Genomic DNA, 27,939 nt, shown 5'->3' on the forward strand with positions numbered 1-27,939 from the left:
TGCCATGAGTTTGAAAGAAAATGGTGCTTTGGGGTGATGAGAAATTGTGAATCAGCCTGTGTATTAGTTGATGAGATAAGAACAATAGGTTGGGGTAAACATGCAAACTAACTCTCTTATACCAGAGTCAGGATTTTATTTATGGATAACAAGGAGTCAGTAGCAAGGAGAAGATAGGATTAGATTTACTCTTGGTGTTCTATTCCCTCAGTGATGTCTCAACCCCTGACCCACCCCCCAGGCCCTAGGGTCATCCTTAATCCTAACACTTAACGAAACTCTTCAATTCAAATGTATTAAGTTCAGCAACTGAAATTCTTGGAAAAAGTAAAAAAATAACAAATGTAAGTTGTGTGCCAGTAGGTGAGAGATAACTGTATCCTCAAAATAGTTCAAAAGATTTTTTTTGAAGTGAATATATTGAAATACCTTTAAATAAACATGTTTGTAATATGTGAGGTCAACTTTAACATTTTTAAAAGGAAACTGAATACAGAAAAAATACTAATTAAATCGTTTAATAACCTATCTAACTGAACTCTCTACTTCTAATCTCCTCTCATTACAATGTACTCTACATAACTGCTATGAAAATATTCTCATGTGATAATCTCATCTCCCTGTACAGTGGGCTTTAGCAGCTTACTACTCCCTATAGAAGATAGCGCAAACTTCTTTTTCTGTATACTCTGTATACTGTATACTCTGGTATCTCTCCAGCTTCATTCCCCAAGAGTTTCTATCCCAACTTCTTACGTGTACTATATTAAAAATTTCCTACACATCTGTTACGGTTTCCCTCATCCACACCTTTGTTCACACTTTTCTCCAACCTGAAGGCAGTGTAGCAGAAAGAGTATGCGTTTTGGAGTAAGGTAGACGTGGATTCAAATTTCAACTCTACTACTCCTTATTCAGTTGTGTTCTCTTGGGTAAATCAGTTAACCTCTCTGAACCTCAATTTCACTGGTAAACAGACATCAAAAGTATATAACTTAAAATATTTATAGTGATGATTTTGAATTAAGATAACACTTATTATATAATGCCTGGTTAGTAGTAACCAGATGCTGGTTTATGGTCTTCTGTCCAGATATGTCCTTTCATTGTCTTAAGCCTTCTGAAACCCTTTTTGTATTTATGAAGACCAGCACAAAAGCCAGTATCTTCATAAAGCCTTTTATAATTCTCCCATTTGGAAGTAATCTCTCCCCTCTAGGACCAATATTTTCAGGGATAATTATCTTGTAAGGAGTTCTTTCATTCAGGCTTATACCACAGTTATTTGTTTAAAAATATTTGTGTTTACTAGGTTGTAAACCATCTAAATGCAGACATTATATTTTTTACATTGCAAAATTAATATTTGATCAATTAAAAACAAGTAGCTATCTAGCTATGTCGATTAATGTATAAAATATTGAAGATGACAGCAACATTATTTATCAATAATCATTTACCTTGAGTTCCCCACCTATCTCAATACTTTCTATATATTTTCTAATTTTATTCCACAATATTATGTAGAAGATACCATTGTTCTGATTTCACAGAAGAGCAAACTGAGGCATGAAAATGTTAGTAACTTGCCCAAAGGTTCAAAGCTAATATTTAGAGGAGAGGAAGGAAAGCTGGCAACTTGATTCCAGTAATCTTTTTTTTTTTTTTTTTTTTTTTTGCGGTACGCGGGCCTCTCACTGTTGTGGCCTCTCCCGTTGTGGAGCACAGGCTCCGGACGCGCAGGCTCAGCGGCCATGGCTCACGGGCCCAGCCGCTCCGCGGCATGTGGGATCTTCCCGGACCGAGGCACGAACCCGTGTCCCCTGCATCAGCAGGCGGACTCTCAACCACTGCGCCACCAGGGAAGCCCATGATTCCAGTAATCTTAATCAGAACACCACCCTAAGACAGAATTTAGAAATGACACACGCCTCCACCTACCATTTAGATGTTTAAAGCACAACCTTGCTCAATAAGGATCTCAAAAATTTCAGAAACATTTTCTCCCCCAAAACAATTTTATGGTCTGTGTTGTAAAACAAAGGAAGGAAAGTTCCTTGAAGCTCTTTTTTTGGGGAAAAAAACACCTAGACATATAATCTTTAAAACTGAGTCTCTCTTTCAAGTGATAGAACACTATTAGTGACACGGCAAATGTGAAGTATACTGAAATACTATTCACATTTGTCCTCTAAAAGCAAGAGCTGCAGTTGAGATAGCTAGCAAAAACTAATATAAGCGGTCTGTCTTCAAGCTTGTCCTACAAGCACTGAACTTTCTTCTTAAAGCGTTCACTAAGTTAAAACTGTACGTGCGTTTAAGCCCTTTAGACAAGCACTTGACATGATGAAAAAGATAAATCACTATGTACGACATACAGTATCTGCAAATACAATTCCCTAGGGGACACAGAGCAGTGTAGAAGATGGCTGAATTTAATATTCTTCCTCAAAGATATACATATATCTTTAAGGAGGAATATTAAAAATATATGAAGAAAGAAGTATATAAAAATTTGAGATAACTAGCCTTCAAACAATAACAACCACATTATATCTGTTATATCACAATCTACCTTATATGTTAGTTCCTTAATATTCTCTCCATAGAGGCTCTTGTTTTATTTGGTATTCTCTTTTTTATGAACAGATATCTTGTTTGCTCATTGCCAATAAAGAGTGTTAATTTGGAGTATGACTGCAGTGTTACTACAAATAAAAGACCATACATACTTCAGGTTCTTTTCATACCAAGGTTATAAACACAAAAATAAAAGTAGGGCCTTTTGCCTCATTCTTTTCTTTCTTTGAGGTGGGGTGAGAGATCGGTAACATTTGTATTCAAAATGCATCTTGAAAATTAAAATGGCTTTTCTCCTCACGTAGGAGTTCATGGATTCTGTGTACAGCTGAATCTGATTTTCATTCAGGATCCTATAGCCACAGAACACTTTCAAATGAATTTGCCCTTTAAGCTTTTCTGTTTATTTATGACCTACAGTTGCCTTATGAGCATCCTCTTCCTCTCCTGTGAGATGAAATGCAAATATAATATGCAGAGATTCTTAGGAGGTTTTCTTCTAGCCATGTTCTGTTAAGTGATACTATTCAATTGTCCAATTTTTCCACTCCTTTGTATTTCCTTCAAACCATCCCAAAGCCTTTATATACTTCCCTGTGGTACCCTCTGATTTAAATACAAAGAAAGAAAATACTCCAAGTGCTAACATTTTGTTGCTTCACCAAACGGAGCTGTAGTGGATTTCCTGACAGGCAGAATCATTCTTCTATTAAAACCACTTATAGAGGTTCTCTTTTATCAAGTTTCTCTTCTTTTTTTTTTTTTTTTACCCAGGCTTGCTGTCTTCAGAGACGCCAGGACCCAGGGTCAGTCTCTGCACAGCTGTTTCACTTGTTCCACAAATAGTTATTGAGCTCAGTGTCAGGCTCTAGCTTCAGTGCTGGGGATGCAGCCATGAGCAAAGCAGATGGGGCCTGCCCTCAAGGTCTTTTTTTTTTTTTTAATTTTATTTATTTTTTTATACAGCAGGTTTTTATTAGTCATCCATTTTATACACATCAGTGTGTACATGTCAATCCCAATAGCCCAATTCATCACACCACCATCCCCACACCCTGCCACTTTCCCCCCTTGGTGTCCATATGTTTGTTCTCTACATCTGTGTCTCAATTTCTGCCCTGCAAACTGGTTCATCTGTACCATTTTTCTAGGTTCCACATATATGCATTAATATAGGATATTTGTTTTTCTCTTTCTGACTTACTTCATTCTGTATGACAGTCTCTGGATCCATCCACGTCTCAACAAATGACCCAATTTCGTTCCATTTTATGGCTGAGTAATATTCCATTGTATATATGTACCACATCTTCTTTACCCATTCATCTGTCGATGGGCATTTAGGTTGCCTCCATGACCTGGCTATTGTAAACAGTGCTGCAATAAACATTGGGGTGCATGTGTCTTTTTGAATTATGGTTTTCTTTGGGTATATGCCCAGTAGTGAGATTGCTGGATCATATGATAATTCTACTTTTAGTTTTTTATGGAAACTCTATACTGTTCTCCATAGTGGCTGTATCAATTTACATTCCCACCAACAGTGCAAGAGGGTTCCCTTTTCTCCACACCCTCTCCAGCATTTGTTGTTTGTACATTTTCTGATGATGCTCATTCTAACTGGTGTGAGGTGATACCTCATTGTAGTTTTGATTTGCATTCCTCTAATAATTAGTGATGTCGAGAAGCTTTTCATGTGCTTCTTGGCCATCTGTATGTCTTCTTTTGAGAAATGTCTATTTAGGTCTTTTGCCCATTTTTGGACTGGGTTGTTTGTTTTTTGAATCTTGAGCTGCATGAGCTGTTTATATATTTTGGAGATTAATCCTTTGTCCGTGGATTCGTTTGCAAATATTTTCTCCCATTCTGAGGGTTGTCTTTTCATCTTGTTTACGCTTTCCTTTGCTGTGCAAAAGCTCTGAAGTTTCATTAGGTCCCATTTGCCTGTTTTTGTTTTTATTTCCATTACTCTAGGAGGTGCATCAAGAAAGATCTTGCTGTGATTTATGTCAAAGAGTGTTCTTCCTATGTTTTCCTCTAAGAGTTTTATAGTGTCCGGTCTTACATTTGGGTCTCTAATCCATTTTGAGTTTATTTTCGTGTATGGTGTTAGGGAGTGTTATAATTTCATTCTTTTACAGTAGCTGTCCAGTTTTCCAAGCACCACTTATTGAAGAGACCGTCTTTTCTCCATTGTATATCCTTGCCTCCTTTGTCATAGATTAGTTGACCATATGTGCGTGGGTTTATCTCTGGGCTTTCTATCTTGTTCCATTGATCTATGTTTCTGTTTTTGTGCCAGAGTTATTCCTGTTTTTGGATCTCGGAGTTACACGCATTTTACTTTTGTCTGGATCTGACTTATCAGGAGAGTCCCCCAATTTGCCCTGGGTGGTTATTTACCTTAATACAGACATAGATCTATGCTGCACATGGGGAGAGCCCACAGAAAGACATTCAAACATTGGTTCCAAGATGATCTCCAATGGTTTTTAAATAAATGCCACTGGTAAGACAGGTTTTTTTTGTCCCTGACCTTTCTTTCAGCATGTGGTTTTTCAGAAATGACTTAGTAAAAATGTATGTAAATATGTCTAAGAGAGAATGAATACAAAACCACAATCTATCAATAAGAGGTCCTGCTCTTTAAAATGTTACAGTCAGCCTTCCTGCATTCTATAAAGGATCTAAAACTGAGTGAATTAGTTGTTTGTACTGTATTTTCAAGACAAACAATAAATAAAATTTGTGATCATTTTCAAGACAAACAATAAATAAAATTTGTGATCCTAGAATTTAAGGTTCTCATTTTACTTATCTCATTGTCTCATTTTACTATCTTACAGTGATAGTTAAAAACACAAGAACAGAAAAAAACACCCCAAAACAAAAAACAAACTTCTACCATCATCACATAACTATTTATTGAGAACTATAGGCCAGTTACTTTGTTAAGGACTATATACCAATCTGTTATATCTATTACAGATATTTATCTATTTTTATCCTCAATGTACAAAGGAAAAACATGGTCTTAAAGGGACTTAATAATTTGTCCAAAACCATACACACAACTATAGCATAGCAAAGCCATGATCAACATATGGAGACTGATAAAATACACCAATTGATGGTTTTTAGCATACTGATTTGGTAAGTTTATCATATGACTGGCCCTGACCTGAATTTATAAACTCAGAAGGGAAGGAGAAAAGAGTTTTAGGTGAGCATTTGATATGTATGGGAGAACCTCAGATCTCAGACATTATATATGGATATTACATCTTAAGTCTCATATACCTAGATTCCTAAAAGGCTTATTATACAAAGAATTTGGTCTTTTATTTATCTCCCCACAAGTATGATTTTAAGTAATATCATTAGAGAAAAGGACTTGGCCACAGAAATAAGGTGGAAGGGAGTATACTATGTAGTCAGTACAGTCAGTGGCGGTGCCAGGCTAATACCCACCCCTCCAACCCAATTCAAGATCTTGGAGACTGGAGTTTCTTCATCACAAGGGAACACTTTCAAGATTACCCAGTTAAACACAAATACTCTCTTTCCTCCCCATTGGTATCCTTTCTTAGGATGATACTGGGTCCCTTTCTAATCCCAAACTATAAAGGCTATTATGAATAAAAACATATAGTTATAATCTGTGATTAACAGAATAATGGGTCATTATTTTAGTAAAATATATTACCTTCATCACACTTCAACTCTTTTGGATTCATTTAAACAAATACCGACTCTTATAACTAACTTACCTAATAGGAGGAAATGAATTATACTGCTAATCGAAAGAACTTCTAGATTTGCTGGCTGGCTTATTATATTTTCAATTCTAAAGCTTTATAAATAAGAGTTTTCTATAAATAATGAAAGTATTCCATGTTGAAGATTTTTTATAATCATTCTAAGACAAGGTGGACCAGATATTCTTATGGCAAACAGATGGTGTTCTAGGTGCTGGATATCTCTTACATTGCATGACTAGATTTAAGAAACAGTAGCATTAATCAGACAGAAGACATAAGTGCATATGAAATTCAAATTTTATCTAAAGGTAAAAGAGCCGAAGGTGATCATGAATATAAACACAAAATGATAGCCCATTAAATTTTACCACTGGAATCTGTCTGTACCAAATAAGTATGAAAATCAGCATTCATTAAACATAATTTGGTATAACGTGTTTCTCTCTCTGGGAATACAGCCATATACACATATACAGATTAGTCTAGTGAGTATAATTTCTTCGTAGGGCTTCCTCTAAGATGTTTGGCTATTTTGAAAGTCTAACTTAATACAGAAAGAACTTACTCAAACTTCAAAGTAGTAAAAAATCATGTCTAAGTGTCTGTTTGGAAAGATATGTATATACAGACAGAAACACACAGATACACACACACACACACACACACACACACACACACACAGGAAGGAATCACCTACCTACCTACACCAGAATCACCAGATTACCATATATCCTCTCTGCCCCCAACTTACTTGTTTTTCTGATAAGACCTAATCATTTTATTTGGTATCTGAAGGAACTTGTATTCACAATTAGAACATACCTAACATGTACTGTTATCAGGGGTGGTTATCAAAAATATTTTAAAAACTTTAACCAGACTCATCAAGTAAAAAAGAAAAAGGGCCCAAATAAATAAAATCAGAAATGAAAGAGAAGTTACAATCAACACTAAAGAAATAACAAAGGATCATAAGAAATTACTATGAACAATTATACACTAATAAAATGGACAACACAGAAGAAATGGATAAATTCCTAGAAATGTACAATCTCCCAAGACTGAATCAGAAAGAAATACAGAATATGAACAGACCAATTACCAGTAATGAAATTGAATCAGTAATAAAGAAAACTCCCAACAAACAAAAGTCCAGGATCAGATGGATTCACATGTGAATTCCACCAAACACTTAAAGAAGAATCAATGCCTATACTTCTCAAACTATTCTAAAAAGCTGAAGAAGAAGGAATGCTTCAGAAAGCATTCTACAAGGCCAGCATCACCCCGAAACCAAACCCCGACAAAGGTATCACAAGAAAAAGAAAAGTACAGGCCAGTATCACTGATGAACACAGCTACAAAAATCCTTGACAATATATTAACAAACCGAATTCAACAATACATTAAAATGATCATATAGCATGAACAAGTGGGATTTATCCCAGGGACACAAGGATGGCTCAATATCTGCAAATCAATTTGCACAACACATGAACAAACTGAAGAATAAAAATCATATGATCATCTCCATAAATGCAGAGAAAGCTTTTGACGAAATTCAACATCCATTTACCATAAAAACTCTCAACAAAGTGGGTACAGAGGGAACATATCTCAACATAATAAAGGCCATATAAGACAAACCTACACCCAACATCTTACTCAACGGTGAAAAACTGAAAGCATTTCCTCTAAGATAAGGAACAAGACAAGGATGTGCACTTTTGCCGCTTTAATCCAACATGGTATTGGAAGTCCTAGCCATGGCAATCAGAGAAGAAAAGGAAATAAGAGGAATTCAAATTGGAAAAGAAGAAGTAAAACTGTCACTGTTTGCAGATGACATGATACTATACACAGAAATCCTAAAGACGTTACCAGAAAACTACTAGAGCTCAGCAATGCATTTGGTAAAGTTGCAGGATACAAAATTAATATATAGACATCTGTTGTGTTTCTAACTATAAATAAAAAACTATCACGAGACTGAACCAGGAAGAAATAGAAAATATAAACAGACCAATCACAAGCACTGAAATTGAGACTGTGATTAAAAATTTTCCAACAAACAAAAGCCCAGGGCAAGACGGCTTCACAGGCGAATTCTATCAAACATTTAGAGAAGGGCTAACACCTATCTTTCTCAAACTCTTCCAAAATATAGCAGAGAGAGGAACACTTCCAAACTTGTTCTACGAGGCCACCATCACCCTGATACCAAAACCAGACAAAGATATCATAAAAAAAGAAAACTATAGGCCAATATCACTGATGAACATAGATGTAAAAATCCTCAACAAAATACTAGCAAACAGAATCTAACAGCACATTAAAAGGATCATACACCATGATCAAGTGGGGTTTACCCCAGGAATGCAAGGATTCTTCAACATATGCAAATCAATGTGATAAATCATATAAACAAATTGAAGGAGAAAAACCATATGATCGTTTCAATAAATGCAGAAAAAGCTTTCGACAAATTCAACACCCATTTATGATAAAAACCCTCCACAAAGTAGGCATAGAGAGAACTTACCTCAACATAATAAAGGCTATATATGACAAACCCACAGCCAACATCGTCCTCAATGGTGAAATACTGAAACCATTTCCACTAAGATCAGGAACAAGACAAGGTTGTCCACTCTCACCACTATTATTCAACATAGTTTTGGAAGTTTTAGCCACAGCAATCAGAGAAGAAAAAGAAATAAAAGGAATCCAAATCAGAAAAGAAGAAGTAAAACTGTTACTGTTTGCAGATCACACGATACTATACATAGAGAATCCTAAAGAGGCTACCAGAAAACTACTTGAGCTTATCAATGAATCTGGTAAAGAAGCAGGATACAAAATTAATGCACAGAAATCTCTGGCATTCCTATACACTAATGATGAAAAATCAGAAAGTGAAATTAAGAAAACACTCCCATTTACCACTGCAACAAAAAGAATAAAATACCTAGGAATAAACGTACCTAAGGAGGCAAAAGACCTGTATGCAGAAAATTATAAGACACTGATGAAAGAAATTAAAGATGATACAAACAGATGGAGAGATATACCATGTTCTTGGATTGGAAGAATCAATATTGTGAAAATGACTATACTACCTAAAGCAATCTACAGATTCAATGCAATCCCTATCAAACTACCAGTGGCATATTTCACAGAACTAGAACAAAAAATTTCACAATTTGTATGGAACCACAAAAGACCCCAAATAGCCAAAGCAGTCTTGAGAAAGAAAAACGGAGCTGGAGGAATCAGGCTCTCTGACTTCAGACTATACTACAAAGCTACAGTAATCAAGACAATATGGTACTGGCACAAAAACAGAAATATAGATCAATGGAACAGGATAGAAAGACCAGAGATAAACCCACGCACATATGGTCACCTAATTTATGACAAATGAGACAAGGATATACAATGGAGAAAAGACAGCCTCTTCAATAAGTGGTGCTGGGAAAACTGGACAGCTACATGTAAAAGAATGAAATTAGAACACTTCTAACATCTTACACAAAAATAAACTCAAAATTGATTAAAGACCTAAATATAAGTCCAGAGACTATAAAACTCTTAGAGGAAAATATACACAGAACACTCTATGACATAAATCACAGCAAGATCCTTTTTGATGCACCTCCTAGAGAAATGAAAATAAAAACAAAAATAAACAAATGGGACCTAATGAAACTTAAAAGCTTTTGCATAGCAAAGGAAACCATAAACAAGATGAAAAGACAACCCTCAGAATGGGAGAAAATATTTGCAAATGAAGCAACTGACAGAGGATTAATCTCCAAAATTTACAAGCAGCTCCTGCAACTCAATATCAAAAAAACAAACAACCCAATCCAAAAATGGGCAGAAGATCTAAATAGACATTCTCCAAAGAAGATATACAGATTGCCAACAAACACATGAAAGAATGCTCAATATCACTAATCATTAGAGAAATGCAAATCAAAACTACAAAGAAGTATCACCTCACACCAGTCAGAATGGCCATCATCAAAAAATCTACAAACAATAAATGTTGGAGAGGGTGTGGAGAAAAGGGAACCCTCTTACACTGTTGGTGGGAATGTAAATTGATATAGTCACTATGGACAACAGTATGAAGGTTCCTTAAAAAACTACAAATAGAACTACCATACAACCCAGCAATCCCACTACTGGGCATACACCTTGAGAAAACCATAATTTAGAAAGAGTCATGTTCTACAATGTTCACTGAAGCACTATTTACAATAGCCAGAACATGGAAGCAACCTAAGTGTCCAACAACAGATGAATGGATAAGCAAGATTTGGCACATATATACAATGGAATATTACTCAGCCATAAAAGGAAACAAAATTGAGTTATTTGTAGTGAGGTGGATGGACCCAGAGTGTGTCATACAGAGTGAAGTAAGTCAGAAAGAGAAAAACATATACCATATGCTAACACATATATATGGAGTCTGAACAAAAAAAAAAGGTTCTGAAGAACCTAGGGGCAGGACAGGAATAAAGTCGCAGAGGTATAGAATGGACTTGAGGACACAGGGAGGGGGAAGGGTAAGCTGGGACAAAGTGAGAGAGTGGCATGGACATATATATACTACCAAATGTAAAGTAGATAGCTAGTTGAAGTAGCCGCATAGCACAGGGAGATCAGCTCAGTGTTTGTGACCACCTAGAGAGGTGCGATAGGGAGAGTGGGAGGGAGATGCAAGAGGCAGGAGATATGGTGATATATGTATATGTACAGCTGATTCACTCTGCTATAAAGCAGAAACTAACACACCATTATAAAGCAATTATACTCCAATAAAGATGTTAAAAAAAAAACCTATCAGAACGAGAAATTAAGAAAACAATTCCATTTACAATCGCATCAAAAAGAATAAAATACTTGGGAATAAATCTAACTAAGGAGGTTTAAAAAACAAAAAAACCTGTATTTGGAAAACTATAAGACACTGATAAGAGAAACTGAAGATGACACAAACAAATGGAAAAATATACCATGCTCATGGATTAGAAGAATATTGTTAAAATGGCCATACTAACCCAAGGCAATCTACAGATTCAATGCAATTCCTATCAAAATAGCAATGGCATTTTTCACTTAACTAGAACAAAAACTTCTAAAATTTGTAAGGAAACACAAAAGACTCCAAAGCAGTCTTGAGAACGAAGAAAAAAAGCTAGAGGTATCATGCTCCCTGATTTCAAACTATGGTAGAAAGTTACACTAATTAAAACAGTATGGTCCTGGCATAAAAAAAGATATAGATCAATGTAACAGAATAGAGAGCCCAGAAATAAACCCACACTTATATGGTAACTTATTCTATCACAAAAGAGGGAAGAATATACAATGGGGAAAAGAAAGCCTCTGCAGTAAACAGTGTTGAAAACACTGGACAACTACGTGCAAAAAAATGAAACTGGACACCTTTCTCACACCATACACTCAAAATGGATTAAAGACTTAAATGTAAGAGCTAAATCCATAAAACTTGTGGAAGAAAACATAGGCAGTATGCTCTTTGACTTCAGTCTTAGCAATATTTTTTTGGATATGTCTCCTCAGATGAGGGAAAGAAAAGCAAAAGTAAACAAATGGAACTATACCAAACTAAAAAGCTTTTGCATAGTGAAGGAAACTAGCAACAAAACAAAGTGGCAGCCTACTTGAATGGGAGAAGATGTTTGCAAATTATATATCTGATATGGGTTAATATCCAAAATATACAAAGAACTAAAACAACTCAACATTGAAAAATAACAATCTGGTTAAAAAATGAGCAGTACAACTGAACTTACATTTTTCCAAAGACGACATAAAAATGACAAACAGACACATAAAAAGATATAATCACTAGTCATCAGGAAAATGCAAATAAAACCCACAGTGACATATCACCTCACACCTATCAGAACAGCTATTATTAAAAAGAGAACAAATAATTGTTGGCAAGGATGTGGAGAAAAGGGAACCCTCCTGCGTCATTGATGGGAATGTAAACTGGTCTAGCCACTATGGAAAACAGTATAGAAAACAGTTCCTCAAAAATATTAACAATTTAACTACCATACGATCCAGCAATTCCACTTCTAAGTATTTTCCTACAGGACACAAAAACACTAATTTGAAAAGATATATGCACCCCCATGTTCACTGCAGCATTATTTACAATAGCAAAGATATGGAAGCAACCAAAGTGCCCATCAATAGATGAATGAATAAAGATGTGGCATGCGCGCGCACGCACACACACACACACACACACACACACACAATGGGATACTACTCAGCCATAAAAAAGAATGAAATCTTGTCATTTGCGACAACATACACGGATCTAGAGAGTATTATGCTAAATAAAATAAGTCAGAGAAAGACAAATACTGTATGATTTCCCTCATATGTGAAATGTAAAAAAACAAAATAAAGGAACAAACATAACAAAACAGAAACAGATTAACAAGTACAGAGAACAAACTGGTGGTTGCCAGCGTGGAGGGGGGTTGGAGGATGAGTGAAACAGGTAAGGGAGACTAAGAGGTACAGACTTCCAGTTATAAAATAAATGAATCATGGGATTGTTAATATTCAGCACAGGAATATAATCAATAATATAATAACTTTGTATGTGACAGATGTTAACTAGACTTATCATGGTGATCATTTTGTAATGTATGAAAATATCAAATCACTATGTTGAACACCTGAAACCAATGTAATACTGTAAGTCAATTATACTTCAATAAAAAACAAATTTAACAACAGGCATAGGCACCAAGCTATCATAAAAAATCATACAGCTATACCATTACATATCTGATTGTCCCTGTTTTTAGTATACCCTTGGCCATAAAAGTGCAGAGCAAAAATAACATAAGTGAGTAAAAAATCATGAAATGGTTTATTAAAATGAAGAACAGAGTAGAATAAGGACTTCTAAAGAGCCTAGAAAAATAAGACTACTTACTCAACAATGGTCTAATGCAATAACCGGTCAGAGTAAGAAATTTGGGATTTCAGAACCACCAACAAGGATTCTCACACAATTAGTTATAAATAAACCCAGCAATGGCTTACATACCCTGGTGCTGTATATCACACCTCAGTGCATTAGAAATGCCACGGCAGCTGCTTCCCCTGTTTCCGTACCCTTCCCCACAACTTACTGCGGAACACACACGATGAAAAACTAAGATATCAAATTTAGTACTAGGTTAATACTTAGTAGCAAGCTTTTCCCCGGAAACAGTCATTCCTGAAATTTGGTTATAGACTTATAAGATTACATAAACTGTATTTTGGAAAAATCACTTTCTTAATGACAAATCAATTCTTAATGATTCATGGAAGCTAACTTTAAATACTTTCGTATCTAAAATATTGACTGACCTTTTCTGATAACCCTGGATTAGTTAAGCCAATGTGGTCCCTCAGAAAAATAATATTTCTGTGTTCATTCTACTTCCTGGTTATAGTTTCCTTAATCAAACAAAAAAAAATAATATCTAGTTTTTAGAAACGATAATATACCTCAAAAACTAGTTAAGATGGATGCAGAAGTAACCACACCTGGTAGTCTGTTAATAATGTAGTACACTTAATCAGTAGAAATAGTAAACAAAATGGCAAGGAAAGCAGTACTTGGAGTGTTGGTTTTAAAGGCTGTATGGAGGGGAACGATCAGACTTAGCCAGCTGTCCTAAGCCAGACAGAGACCTCCATGTTAATGTAGGATCACTGCAATTTGTAGACAAAAGGCATTTTTTCATTTGTCCACATGGTTGGTTCCTGCAGGTTCCATTTTTGCTGTGCTTCATTATTAAGAAGGCTTTTGTTATCCAGTCTTTTCTATACCAACCTCCTGTCTGCATCAAATCCTCATTTTAAATACACTTTAATGCATTCAAATAAACTACAGGAAAAACAAAAACAAAAGCCCCCCAAAAACATCATGATTCAGAGAATAGAAAGATTAAAAAGGTACACTTAGCATACAAACTCAAAATGATCATTATTCAGGAAGAAAAGGTTGTAAAAACCATGTACAAGAGAAAGAGGATTGAAATACACAAAAATATCACATCATTTTCACGACCCTTCCTTCGTTCCAAATCTTTCCTAAGTCTTCTCCCTTCTCACCAAGCAGCCTAATCAACTTAATTTTCCTTGCAATGCCAGACAACTTCCCTCACGTATCAACACCTCTTGACCTTGGAAGCGCTCCTGAATAAAGCTTGAGAACGAGGTGCTTGCAATGGCATATCTGACAGGGAAAAATGACTCTTTATTGCTGATTAATATAAAGGAGGGCCTCTGAGCATGGAACTATGCATTTCTAAGGGCGCTATTTGCAAAATTCTTCTAGAGTACTCTGGCAAAGCTGTTCCAAGAATTCTGTACTCTTTTAGGAATACCATGTAATGCAGTAGAAACAGCAATTAATTTAAGACAAGGAGAACTGGACCTGCATTTTGGTTCTGCCATAGTACTGTCCAACCCTCTTAGAAATTCAATTTCTTTAACTATAAAACAGATAATCTTAAGTACTGCATAGAATTTTTATGAGACTCAAAGAAAACACAGTAACGTACCTAACCAAAAAAGATCTGGCATATTTTAGGCACCAAACAAATAAGTGGCAGTTTTTCTTATTAAGACGTTGTAACCTAAATTTCTTTACAATTAAAGGGCAGTTTTCTCAAGTATGACTGTACTACTGTATTATTTTCATCACCAGATTTATGATCTTATAAAATTGATTAAAAACATAATGTAGACTCTCCAGATTAAGACTTAAATTTTATCTTAACTGTAACTCTTTCCTAGAAAATGAAGTAGCTTTTCTTATGGCAGTTGCTAGTGTTGACATTTTTTGCTCTCAAAGTAGAAGCAAGAAATATAACTAAGGCAACACTAATGACATACAACCTTAGAACCAAATACACTTGAATGACAGCTGGTACAGGGCATTCTATAAGTGCATGAGTACCTGTGAGAAACCAGAAACCAAGGAAATGAAATGCTTAAGAGAGGACTAGAAAAGTAGGGGTTGGGTTGGGACAGGATGAGAGGATTTAGATAAATGGAAGAGAGAGGACAAGGCAATATAGACATATAAGGAACAACGATGAGCACAAGTTCAAAGGTAAAAATAGGAATAGGATGGGACAGTGAAGAAACTTTTCTAATGGATGTTTTGTGCTTTAAAAAAAACAACAAACAGAAATAAGGTTGGACAAGTAGCATTATTCTAGATTCTTGAAAATCTTGAACACAGGCAACAGTTTAGATATGATGCCTAAGATCAAATACACAAGGAAAAAGGAATCATTAAAGAAGCAGATAGAGGAGTAACAATTAAAAATCATGTATAAGATTATACTTATTTTAAAGGTTGACCTCTTAATTAATTACTACTAAATTTAATTCTGAGCTAACCTTTGAATCAGTTCTTCTATTATACTTTTTTCTATAATTGGAATTGGATTTTTTAAAGGATCATATTTAATAATGAGGGCAAAATATAATTTTTTTTTTTTTACTAGACAAAGGTATCTGAAGTGAAAAAGTTAAAATAATTGACAAGTTCACGTAATATATTTATCAAATTTTCCCCTAATTTTTAACGAGGGCCAAATATACAAGTTGGAGTTACATGCAAATATTGAGTTTGAAAGAAACTTTTCTGGATCAATCAAAGGCAATAGTAATAAGCAATGTTTCACTCTATCTGAATTCCTCTGAAAAATGATTAAGGACATAAAGGGATTAGAAGTAATCTATGGGAGTGGGGGTAAAAGAAGAAACAGGAATGGGGAGACGAAGTGCATAAGTGAATGAAAAGAGACAAATATAGGAGATATTTGAAAAAAAGTATTGTTGTTTGATGAATAATTAGAAAAAAAGATAGGTTGATAAAATCTAATTTGTTAAATTCAACAAATATTTACAAAGCAAATACAATAAGGGGGAAAAAACTCAAAAACTGATATCTTACAGCACTTTACTACACATGAATTCCATGAGTAGTGTGTTAAAAATGGAGGTTCTGGAGCTTCTGGCTTGGAGGTACATGGAAGTGATGAGAAGATGGCTTGCGCAGAGAGGGCACAGAAGCCCCATGCCTTATACCCCCACCAATACCTTTCCCTATGCATCTTTTCCACTTGGCTGTTCCTGAGTTGTATCCTTTATCATACATTGATAAACATTTGGTCAAATTAGGCTGATTAAACGTAAGGATGTGCGGCCTTTTGGGAGATAGATCTTTGACTTAAAGCTCTGATGAGCTTTAAGATCCTGATTTTCCACAAGCACCAGAAGAATGTTCTAGCCTTTATTTCTGCCACTGAGGAGATCAACAAGAACCCCAGCCTACTACCGAATGCTTCCCTTACAGTCGGTCTTTAGAGCTTCCAAAGTGATCAACTTCCAAAGGAACCTTGGAAAGCCTCCTTATGTGGCTCTTGGAAGGGTTTGAGATAGTACCTAATTACTCCTGTGAAATGAAGAACAGGTCTGTGGTGGTCACTGTTAGAAACACTTTAAAAACACTTTTTTTCCCCCTTCCCAGATGAAAACACTATTGGATCTCTATAAATTTCCACAAGGCTGATTATGTAGGGAATGGAAATCTGCTTCTTTCATGTAATTCTAGGCTTTTTAATAAAATGAAAGAGAATTATGCATCCCATAAAAAAAAACAACAACAAAAAATGGAGCTTCCTGGGTCTCTCCCTCAAACTCTGGCTTAGTAAGTTTGGGGTTTAGAAATTTGCATTTTTAATACATAACTCAGGTAATTAGTAATTCTGAAGTAGATGATCAGTAGACCATACTTTGAAAAACACTAGTATAGATAATGGAAACTCTCTATAAATGCTGAACTCAAAGAAAGGAGAAATCTGCATCTTTCTACTTTTGGTCAGGGGGCTGGTGAGAGGGAAGTAGAGAGAAAAGATTTACTTGTTTGTCTGTTTGTTTGTTTTAATTTACTGAGTGCCTATTTACCAGATCCCATGCAAGGCCAACATAATACCAAGATAAATAGGACAAGACTTCTTAACCTATGAAAGCTTTTGAGTTCAACGAGAATGATTATACATGTAAAGGTTATTCGTAATACTTTTACAAACCTATATAAATTTATTTGGTTAAAAGATATTATATTCAGTACTGGTATTTGAATTACACAAGTGGCTCACAGAAATTGAGAAGTAAAGTTAACTTCCCAAATGGAAATCTATGAGAATTTAAAAGAAATAAAATGGAATGGGAAACAATATTGGGTTGTTACCTATACTAGTGTAGTTTACATACACTAGTAATTGTCTTATTCTTCTCTTTCCTTTCAGTCTCCTATTCCCATATTTTAAACTAGTCCATGAAAGTGTAAAGTACATGAAATCAGCACAACTTCACAGAATACAGTTTTGAACTCTTTGCCTACTTTTTCAAGTGACATTATACCCCCAAAGGGTTCAAGTAAATCTGAGGTAAAGAGTTTTTTGAATAATGAAAATTATTCAAAAAATGTTGACCTTTACTGTATGCAGAGCCACAAGTTCTTGAACATTACACATTTAAAGATATTTACTGTTTATGAAGTGATGGGTAAAAAAAGATAAGAGCTGTTTTTATAGGGTAACTCTGTAAGATTTAGAGATAAGGAAAAATACAATGGACTTCCTTATGAATCAGGAGCTCCCTGTCACCAAAAGTGTTCAAAAAGTTTGAAGGGTACTCCATTAGGAATATGATATAAATCATTTCAACGATGGGCAAAAGGTACAGCTAGATCAATCAAATGGCAGTCATCCGCTCAAAGAACGCGCCACTACTTTTGTGGCTACAAAACCCAGCACTGTACCTTAAAGGGCTTTCAGTCTAATGACATTACAATATGTAACAAACAGAGGTGCAGGAAAGGGTAACTAGGCACAGTGAGCAGCAAAGTCAAAGGCACAAAGGTTAAAATTCAAAAAAACAAACAAAAACTCCATCAGGGGTGTTTGAGGATCTTTAAGCAGTTCAGTGTTGCTGAGGTATAAAATAATGCCTATGCAAGTGGTAGGTGACCATACTGGAGAGGTAGGTGGCGGGCCTGATGAAGGAGGGTGTTGTTAGATGTCACATCAAGAAGCTTAGATTTTATTCTGTAAGCACTGGGACTCCACTGAAGGAGTTTAAGCAGCGCAGGGTAAATGAGCCTGGGACTACTGAGAAGTAACTGCAGGGAATGATGAAAGCCTGAATTAGTGGTGTCAGAGTAGCAGGGGTAGAAATGGATGATGGATTCAAGATATGTTAAAAAGAAAATGGGATCGCATTTGTGCTTAGATCACATACCAAAACTTAAGATTCCAGTTTTTAATGGTTAAAACTTTGTACTTGAATAAATTTGATTTTGAATTTATAAAATGCCAAAGAATAGGACTGTGCTTAATAAAATTAAAAAAAATCAATCCAACATTTCCTGTGATAATAAATCATAGCAATAGCCTATATTATTGGAATTTCTACAGCAATTCATAGGTAGAATGCCAAATTGGCATGAATGTGTGTCTTCACACCTGTCAGCTGCATAAAATAAATCTGGCAAATTTTTATAGAAACACCCAATATTTGAGATTAAATAATCAAAAAGTTCCTAATGGTTAAGATCAGATCACATCACAATTTCTGGATAGCCTAAATATTTTCCTCACACTTTTAAAATTCTTGCCTCTGGCTAAATGTATATTGAGACTTTCATTAGAAAACTAATTTCAAATAGATGATTCCATTGCCACTACCAATTCAGATACTGGATTGCCTTTTGTAATTGAGATTACTTTTGTCACTAGATTGAATGATTACATGTGATATGGGGGGGTGGTGGTTACGGATGGATATATACTGTAAATCATATTTTGAAAAAGTAATCATCTCTAAAATGTTACAAGAAATAAAACATCTATTTACTCTTAACATAGTTCTGAAATATGCTGACAATAACACAGTTTTGAAATATGCTGACAATACACAAGTTTAAGGAGCAAGAACAGAAGTCTATGATAACTGATTATTAAAAACTCCTTATATTTATTTATATCTGTAGACGTAATTCGAGTCTTAAAAACTAGAAAGCTGAGCTTAGAGATGGAGAAACCTGGAAAGAGTACTGCTCCTGTGCTTACAACAAGAGCTAGACAACCTCAAATTAATGACATTTCTTGAAACTACTAGAGAACTGCGTCACAGTCACAATAAGCGAAAATGAGAAGAAACTGGCAGCTGCAGGGAGAGACAATACCAGAGTATTTGCTTACCTGGCACAGAAATAGTTGGATAAGCCAGTAGGGAGATTAATGTTTAAGAAAACGCTACAGGGTAGCTAGCATGAGCACGTGAGGCCCCTGCTGCTGTAAACAGTGTGTGTGCATGGGGCGGGGGCGCAGGTGGTAGAATACTCTTCAAACTTTTCCTCCATGAACCCCACCAGGGAAGGCTGGAGAGAATCCTGAGAAACCTCATGTGGTGTTGGCTGGAGGAAGGGACTAGCGACCCTCTCCAAAACCACCCTGGTGCACATCTACTATGTCTCTACCATGTCCTACTTGTTTTGAGAGGAACGAAAATGGAACTTTATGTACTTAAACAGAAAAAAGAATCTTACTGAAAAATATGTGTGTTAACTGGTCATGCAAAATGTACAGTTACTGTATTTTCTTAACCATTGACCTACTAAGTTTCCCAAGGAAGGATCTTTTGTTTCAAGATTATTACATCAAAAAACTCACATGATAATGCAAAGCAGTTAGCAAGGCAATTATGCACAGAACAATAAATGATTTTCCATTTACAAAAACAGCGAGTATATAAAAAAGCCAATATATATAAATAGCTCAACATCCTGTTTTGTTACTTTTTACCTATATAATAACACAAGCATTTCATTTCACATTCTTTTTTTTATATACCCTATAAACACTCACAGAATCTATCACCAGGCATACTGAATCAACAGACTGTAAGACAGGACACAAATGATAGATTCAGTCCTTTTATTTCAAATTCAGATATTTCACTATAAATGATTCTTCCTACAAAGCTCCTGTTAAAACATGCTTTATATTTTTTCAAAGTTATATTGATAACCCTTGGCATAACCCTATAAAATATACCTTTAAAGATAGCTAATTGAGGTTGAAACTTATTTTCACAAACACATTTAATATCTTAGATGGGAAAAAAAGATATTTTTATGGTCTTATTTACCTGCTCTTGCTTTTTATTTGTGAGATTATGCAGATTATTAGCAATTTTTATGGAGTTACTTTTTAACTATGTATTAGAACTCTTCTGTTCTATACGTAACATTATGTACCGTGCATAAACGTAATGTCATGTGAGTTAAAATGCTTGTTCACAGCCAAAAAGCTCATTTGAGTTTTACAACAGGCAATAAATCTGGTGTTACCTACTTTTATACAAGATGAGGAAACAAATAAACAGAGGCAAAGTGATAAGGTTTCTCTCTCTCTCATAAAATAATAGATAACACAAATCTAGATTGGAAGAGGTAGAGGAAAAGAATAAAAGAATTAAAATAAAGAGCTTCTATATAATTATTCTGTGACTTTTTCTTTGTTTAAGTCTGTCAAGATATATAAAAATTAATGTAAACTTCATACTAAGTGAATTAAGTCAGGGAAAGACAAATATCATATGATATCACTTATATGTGGAATCTAAAAAAATGATACTGAGATAGGAGGTAGATGGGGCCCTGGGCTGGACAGCTGGAGTTTGTCGAGCGGAGTAAATTGGAGCTTTGTTTTCCCTGACACTCCAAAGACAAAGTTAGGCCCCGAGCTGAGCTCTGCTAGAGTAAAGAGATAAGACGACCACATCTATTACCTCCCCAACTGCACACGCACAGAAAAGCTCCTCAGGGGTCAAAAAGGGAGGGGCACGACCCCATAATAAATGTTGTCAAATCTCCCACAGGCCTCTGCACTGAAATCCATCTTGGCAAAAAGATGTGCATGCATGTTGGAGAGATTTCTAGGGCAGGTCAGGTGTGAAAAAAGAAACAAGATAACTGGCCAAAGGTAAACAAAGACCTGGAAGAACTGCCCTATATAAATGATTTAACCCCCTCTTTACTGCGCTCCTCATTAGGGAGGACACCCACACCCTTTCTCTCTGGGTGTGTATTTCTGCCTTGCTTCTATCTTAAATAAATAAACTGTTTCTCTGTGTGCTCTCCCGCATGTTATGCTGTATCTCTAATAATAAACTTTGTACCTGTTTTTGCAGTTTTTGCCTCTTTGAGGAATTCAGTTTTCAAATGGGCAAGAGCCGGGGGAACTTTGCTTCCAGCCTCTAGCCCCTGGTGATCTAGCGGCTAGGATTCCTGGTTTTTTCAGCCAGGCTACCCAGGTACAATTTCTGGGCAGGGAACTAAGACCCTGCTTCAAGACCACTTGCTGCTGTCTCTTCGAGATCAATACAGATAAACATTCACAAAACATAAATAGACTCACAGAGAACAAATCTGTGGTTACCAAATGGGAAGGGAGGGGAGGGTAAATTGGGAATTTGAATTTAACAGAGACACACTACAAACTAGTATATATAAAATAGATAAACAACAAGAACCTACTGCATAGTACAGGGAACTATAGTCAATATCTTGTAATAATCTATAATGGAAAAGAATCTGAAAAGGAATAAATATATATATATATATGTATATACACACACACATATACATATATATGTGTAACAATCACTTTGCTATATACCTGAAACACTGCAAATCAACTATATTTCAATACAACTTTTTAAAAAAATAATGTAAACTTCAAAGTGAGGGCAGAAAAAATATTTATAATTTTTAATAACTGGTATTGCTAGTACAATTTAATTCACAGCCCTATCAAGACAACTTGCCAGACTACATTTTTTCAGCACTGTTTTTTTTTTTTTTTTTTTTTTGCGATACGCGGGCCTCTCACTGTTGTGGCCTCTCCCGTTGCGGAGCACAGGCTCTGGACGCGCAGGCTCAGCGGCCATGGCTCACGGGCCCAGCCGCTCCGCGGCATGTGGGATCTTCCCGGACCGGGGCACGAACCTGTGTCCCCTGCATCGGCAGGCAGACTCTCAACCACTGCGCACCAGGGAAGCTCAGCACTGATGTTTAATTACTAATGTTTTGATCCCTTTTTGGAACCCAATAAAAGGAATAAACTCTCTTTTTAGAAAAATAATTACATGGACATGACAAACTTTTTCATACGCTTTTAGTGGGACCTGAAGATCCTTGTGGGGTGGGTTCCATGAATCCAAAGTTAAGAGTTTTGTACTAGAGGAACTGAAAAGCCCCAAAGGACCATAAACAGTAATCAAATGTGGTAACTGCTAATCTGATATACACATTTGATTTAATAAGGAGCTTTAAGAAAAAAGCTCAGTCCTGGAAAACTAGTCAATTGTATCAACTAACTCAGCACTAGTCTGAAGTGTCAGAATTACCACTCATTCTATCCCTTTTAGTATTTCAATATTAACAGAGCAGTGAGAAGGGTGCTAACTCATGAAAATATTTAAAGACTATTAGTTATATGTACAAAACGTGAACACTTCTGCATCTGTGCTTTCATTTTACACATAGGTTAAGTTGTACAATCAAAACTTCAGAGCAACGTTAGAAAGGAAAACAACATCAATCTATGATTTTTCCATTTCATAATAATCCTTTAAGATACTAAGTGATTAGAACAGAAACTCTTCATTAGAGGAACATGACAGAAGCAGAGGTTATTAAGGTGCAATATAAACTAAAATATAACACTTTCTATTAATCTGTGGCAGTAAGAGTCTATCAGAACATTCACTGATATTTTTTGCCAATTAATGCAAAAAATAATGCAGTAATTACAGTAACAGAAATATCACATTAAGAGTTAATTAGTAAAGAACATGGGAACAAACGATGTTCAAAACATTTTAGAGAGGTTTTTTTTAATGACATATTTTTCTTTCCACTGTTATTTGTAAAATATTCATATGTAAGAGCTATAGTCCTTGGAAGGTGTTGCAATTCACTCAATAAGAATTTCTAAAAATAGTCAAAATTCATTTTTTCTTTGAAAACTGCCTTTAGTAAACTTTTTGCCCCATCTTCTCAACATCAAGAAAGTTTCTATTCTGATGTGAGTTATGTCCAACTGTCAGAGGATTTCTTTCCTTGGGGTTAAAGGACACCCTGGAATTGGAAGCAGTTATTTCATTTGTGAGTTTAAGAGCTGAATCAAGAGAGAAATAATGCAAACCAAAGAGTTTCTCAGACAGTTTGCTACACATGACATAAAACAAAGTTTGATTTGTTGGTTGACTTACATATAAACAATATGATCTTACTATAAGCATATTTGGTCTTACAAATGGCCACTGGGAAACAGAAATCTAGTATACAACTCCTTCAAATTAAACAGGGAAATGAAATTCAAACATGTTAAGTGACTTACCTAAAATGAAAAAAGCTAATTAATTGCTATAAACCTAGAGGCATCATCCCTTTAATGAAACAGTAGATCTTGCCAATTTAAGCTCAAACCTATCTTCCAAATTCTTGAACCGAAAGGAAAACCCTGTCAGCAGTGCCATTCTATTCTAGCCTACGGTATGCACTTCTGCTAGCACTACCTTTGTGGGTATTTTTTTAACTAAACTAAAACTACAAATAAAAAAATTGAAGTCAGTCACTCTTCTACAGTCCTTTACAATTGCACAGATAAGATTCAAGGTTCTTAACAGAGTCTAGAATGACCCTTAAAAATCACTCCTCCTAATCTACCATTTCTCACTTCATTCCACTTATGTCGTTAAGTACTAGCAGTCTCCAAACACACTGCACTCTTCCATATTCTCAAGCTTTTGCACATGCTGTTCCCTCTGTCTAGAAATACCTGGAATAGATTTGGATAACTTATGCAAATAGTAATAAGCAAGATACTGAAACAGGATAGATACCTAAATGTTAATTTCCCAAATTTTACACATTAATTTATTACTCACAGTAGCTACCATTTATTTACTATATGCAAATGTTCCATGTGCATGATCTCATTTGTTTCCTAACAACACTTTAAATATTCATATTAACCCACTGCAAAAATGAAGAAGTAGACTCAGAGACGGTAAGGAATTTTCCTAAGGTATCATAACTAGTGACAAAACCAAGGTTTATACCTAGAGATCAGATCTCAAAGACTGAGCTACATGAAAATATAAACATATACACATGAATCATCTCTCTTTTTCCTACCATCATCTCCCCTCCCTAAAAACCAGTGTTAGCACAGTTAAAGGAAATTGCAGTTTAAAAATTGACCTTTTTTGGAAATCAAAATAATAATAGATATTAAAAGCTAAAAAAATATCTGAACACTTTGTTCCAGTTTTTTCCCTCCACTTATGGGATTTTATATTACAAATATAATATTACCAGATAAAAGCGGAAAAACAATATGTCTGAAAACAGCACAAACTTAGAATTGAGAAAAAAATCAGAGGTAGTCTAAGTGTTTAATAGTAACAGACAAATAGTAATTGATAGTATATATAAATGCTTTCTACTAATATTATGATGCAAGGTGAGAAAATGCTTAGATGTAGTTAGATGTAAAAAGCTAGATACAAAATATACCTGTACATACTGTAAAATTAAAATTGTAGGCTGAAAACTGAAAGGACAACATCAAAACGTTAACTGCAGTTCTGTTCAGGTGGTAGAATTACAGGTCGTTTCCCTATTCTCTATTTTGTAAAAGTTTTGATTAGTGGAGAAATACATAACACTGTGAAGCAAAGATGTTAAGGGCTAAGAAAGGTCATTAGGTTTCTTGAATAAGATATAACTGGATTTGGAGGGTCCAAGTGCTGAAAATGTTTCTGCTTTGTCAGACATTACTTTATACATTACAACAGGCTGAGAAGGAAGCTTGTAGTTTTTTTGACTCTACTGATATATAACTTGTATATTTTAACAAGAATAATAAAAGAAAACTGCACAGGGGCTTCCCTGGTGGCGCAGTGGTTGAGTCCACCTGCCGATGCAGGTGACACGGGTTCGTGCCCCGGTCCGGGAAGATCCCACATGCCACGGAGCACCTGGGCCCGTGAGCCATGGCCGCTGAGCCTGCGCGTCCGGAGCCTGTGCTCCGCAACGGGAGAGGCCACAACAGTGAGAGGCCCGCGCACCGGAAATAAAAACCCAAAAAAACCCAGAAAACTGCACAGTAATTCAAACGCAAATTGTTCATGCAAAGAACAAAAAAAACCTCATGCTTATTTTAAAAAGTAATTGCCACTTATCAATTAGTAAGAAACATGGCACCTAAACTATGAGAGAATCTCTTCCTAAAGGTTTATTCGCATCTATTCCGAGCCAATAGTTTCACTCTTAACTTAGGTTGATGAAAACCCTTACATCTAAAAAACAGGGCGTAAAAAGCTCAAAAGTAACTTATGTTTTTGATAAACCTCATCCAATAGAAAAAATACACCTTCCAACAATTTACTAATATTATCAACAAAACAAAATCTTTCCCCCACATTAGTTGTATTAAATGAGTATGTTGAAAGTTAATGACATTTACACAAAGACTAACAAAAAAACCAAAACCCCAAAACTTCCAAGTTATTAACCTTGAACAGTGATCTTTTTCTCCATATCCCTAAAATAATGATTTGGAAAGGATAAAGTGAAAAGGAAAAAGAGAAATAAGTAAAAGCACACACTAAATATATAGAACAACACACACACTGGTCAAAATTAAGTGGTTTTCTTCACTCTGCTTCATTACAGAATGACTGAAAACTGGTTTTTAAAAATGATGAGTACTCTGATGGAGAATATAAAATCTACAGGGTAACCAGGCTTTTCCCTACCAATAAGACCAGTGAAATCCCCAAAAGGAACCTACAATTTGTTTTGCTATCAATAACTTATCCTTTCCATTATGAAGGGAAACATAGTTGTCAGATCTTTAAAATCCCGCAAAATGTAAAAGGCATAGAATTAAAAGGTCTTAACCCTTTATAAAACAGAAACTTTGAGGAAATGAAAATATTCCTTAGAGATTCCTTATTGAAATTTGAAGTTCCAAGGCTAACTTATTAATTGGAAGAGGCATAAAGCCTCTTATATTTTATTCTTTTCAAAATATAAGATAAAAATATTTTCAAATGTAAATACCCAAATAAATCTCTAGATCAATTATCCATTCTTATTAGTTGACATTTTGGATTACTCTGAACCACTACAGTCTTCCGTTAGTACAAACATCAAGGATTATCATCTGAACTACAAATTTGGTTAGTAAAAAATTATAAGGGCTCACGAGTATGATTTGTGAAACTTAAATGACTCTTGGCTGCTAAAAATAGGGATTATATATATTCAGTTACATATTTCAAACTAGACAAAGATATTTAGATACTCTGGCACGAAATAAAGTATTTTAATTCTTATTTACCAGGTGATACTACTACCATACAATCCATAAAGACTTTTTTTGAGAGATAAAATAATTCTTATCAATTTTTTTTAAAAGATAAACTCTTGGGTCTCCTAAAATAAACCAATGTTTGGAATGTTGTGAGAAATAAAAAGACACTAAAAGAAAAGACAGGGCTTCCCTGGTGGCGCAGTGGTTGAGAGTCCGCCTGCCGATGCAGGGGACACGCGTTCGTGCCCGGGTCTGGGAGGATCCCACATGCTGTGGAGCGGCTGGGCCCGTGAGCCATGGCTGCTGAGCCTGCACGTCCGGAGCCTGTGCTCCGCAACGGGAGAGGCCACAGCAGTGACAGGCCCGCGTACCACCAAAAAAAAAAAAAAAAAAAAAAAAAAAAAGAAAAGAAAAGAAAAGACAACTACTATTATTCTTCTCTCCCAATCTCTGGAAAGCAACTTACAAAGATATGTGTGGTGAATCACAAAGCCATAGCTCTAGATACTTAGGATTTAAAACAGCAAATTAACAAAATGGAACTGAATCTTGAAGTCAGATTGATGTTTTATACAATCTATCCCTAAAGCTTCCTACTTTCATCAGAGAGTCAAAGATCTTGAAGGCAAATACAAGCATAACTACCTACCTATTTAATTCTCAACAATGTGTAAATACTTTGTCATTAAAACCAAATGATTTAGATTTATCTTCTACCTCATCTTCATTTTATGGTTGGCTATCACAGTTCAAATAAAGAATCTATATTTTCATCGAAGTTGATCTTCTTATCTACAGAAAAAAAAGGACTAAACAAGGCACAAAGTTAAATGGCTTCTTTACAGCAATTATAATAGACTGACTCTTCTACATAATCAAATTATTCCTGTGTTCAGTAGTAATAACTTTTCTACCATTCTGGGAATAGCCAATGCCTACTTCTGATGGCTTTAAGTGGAAAAATGCTGCATAAAATGGGATTTAAGATACAATGGAGTAATAAGAGATACGAAAGGCACAAACCCCTGTAGGGATCATATCAATATAGGAGACTGTCATAAGAA

The 27,939-nt window shown here is 35.4% G+C and overlaps 1 protein-coding gene and 1 non-coding gene across 10 annotated transcripts in view; both read right to left on the bottom strand.

Annotated features, from left to right (window-relative positions):
* COP1 (COP1 E3 ubiquitin ligase) overlaps positions 1 to 27,939 on the bottom strand; it is a 273,107-nt gene that overhangs the window by 24,275 nt on the left and 220,893 nt on the right. The gene's annotated exons all lie outside the window — the stretch shown is intronic.
* On the bottom strand, positions 14,036 to 14,176 carry LOC137220368 (small Cajal body-specific RNA 3). The gene has a single exon (XR_010941667.1). It is a non-coding gene; the product is annotated as a small Cajal body-specific RNA 3 (non-coding RNA).

This window comes from Pseudorca crassidens, chromosome 2 (genome assembly GCF_039906515.1).
Source record: "Pseudorca crassidens isolate mPseCra1 chromosome 2, mPseCra1.hap1, whole genome shotgun sequence".
NCBI lineage: Eukaryota > Metazoa > Chordata > Mammalia > Artiodactyla > Delphinidae > Pseudorca > Pseudorca crassidens.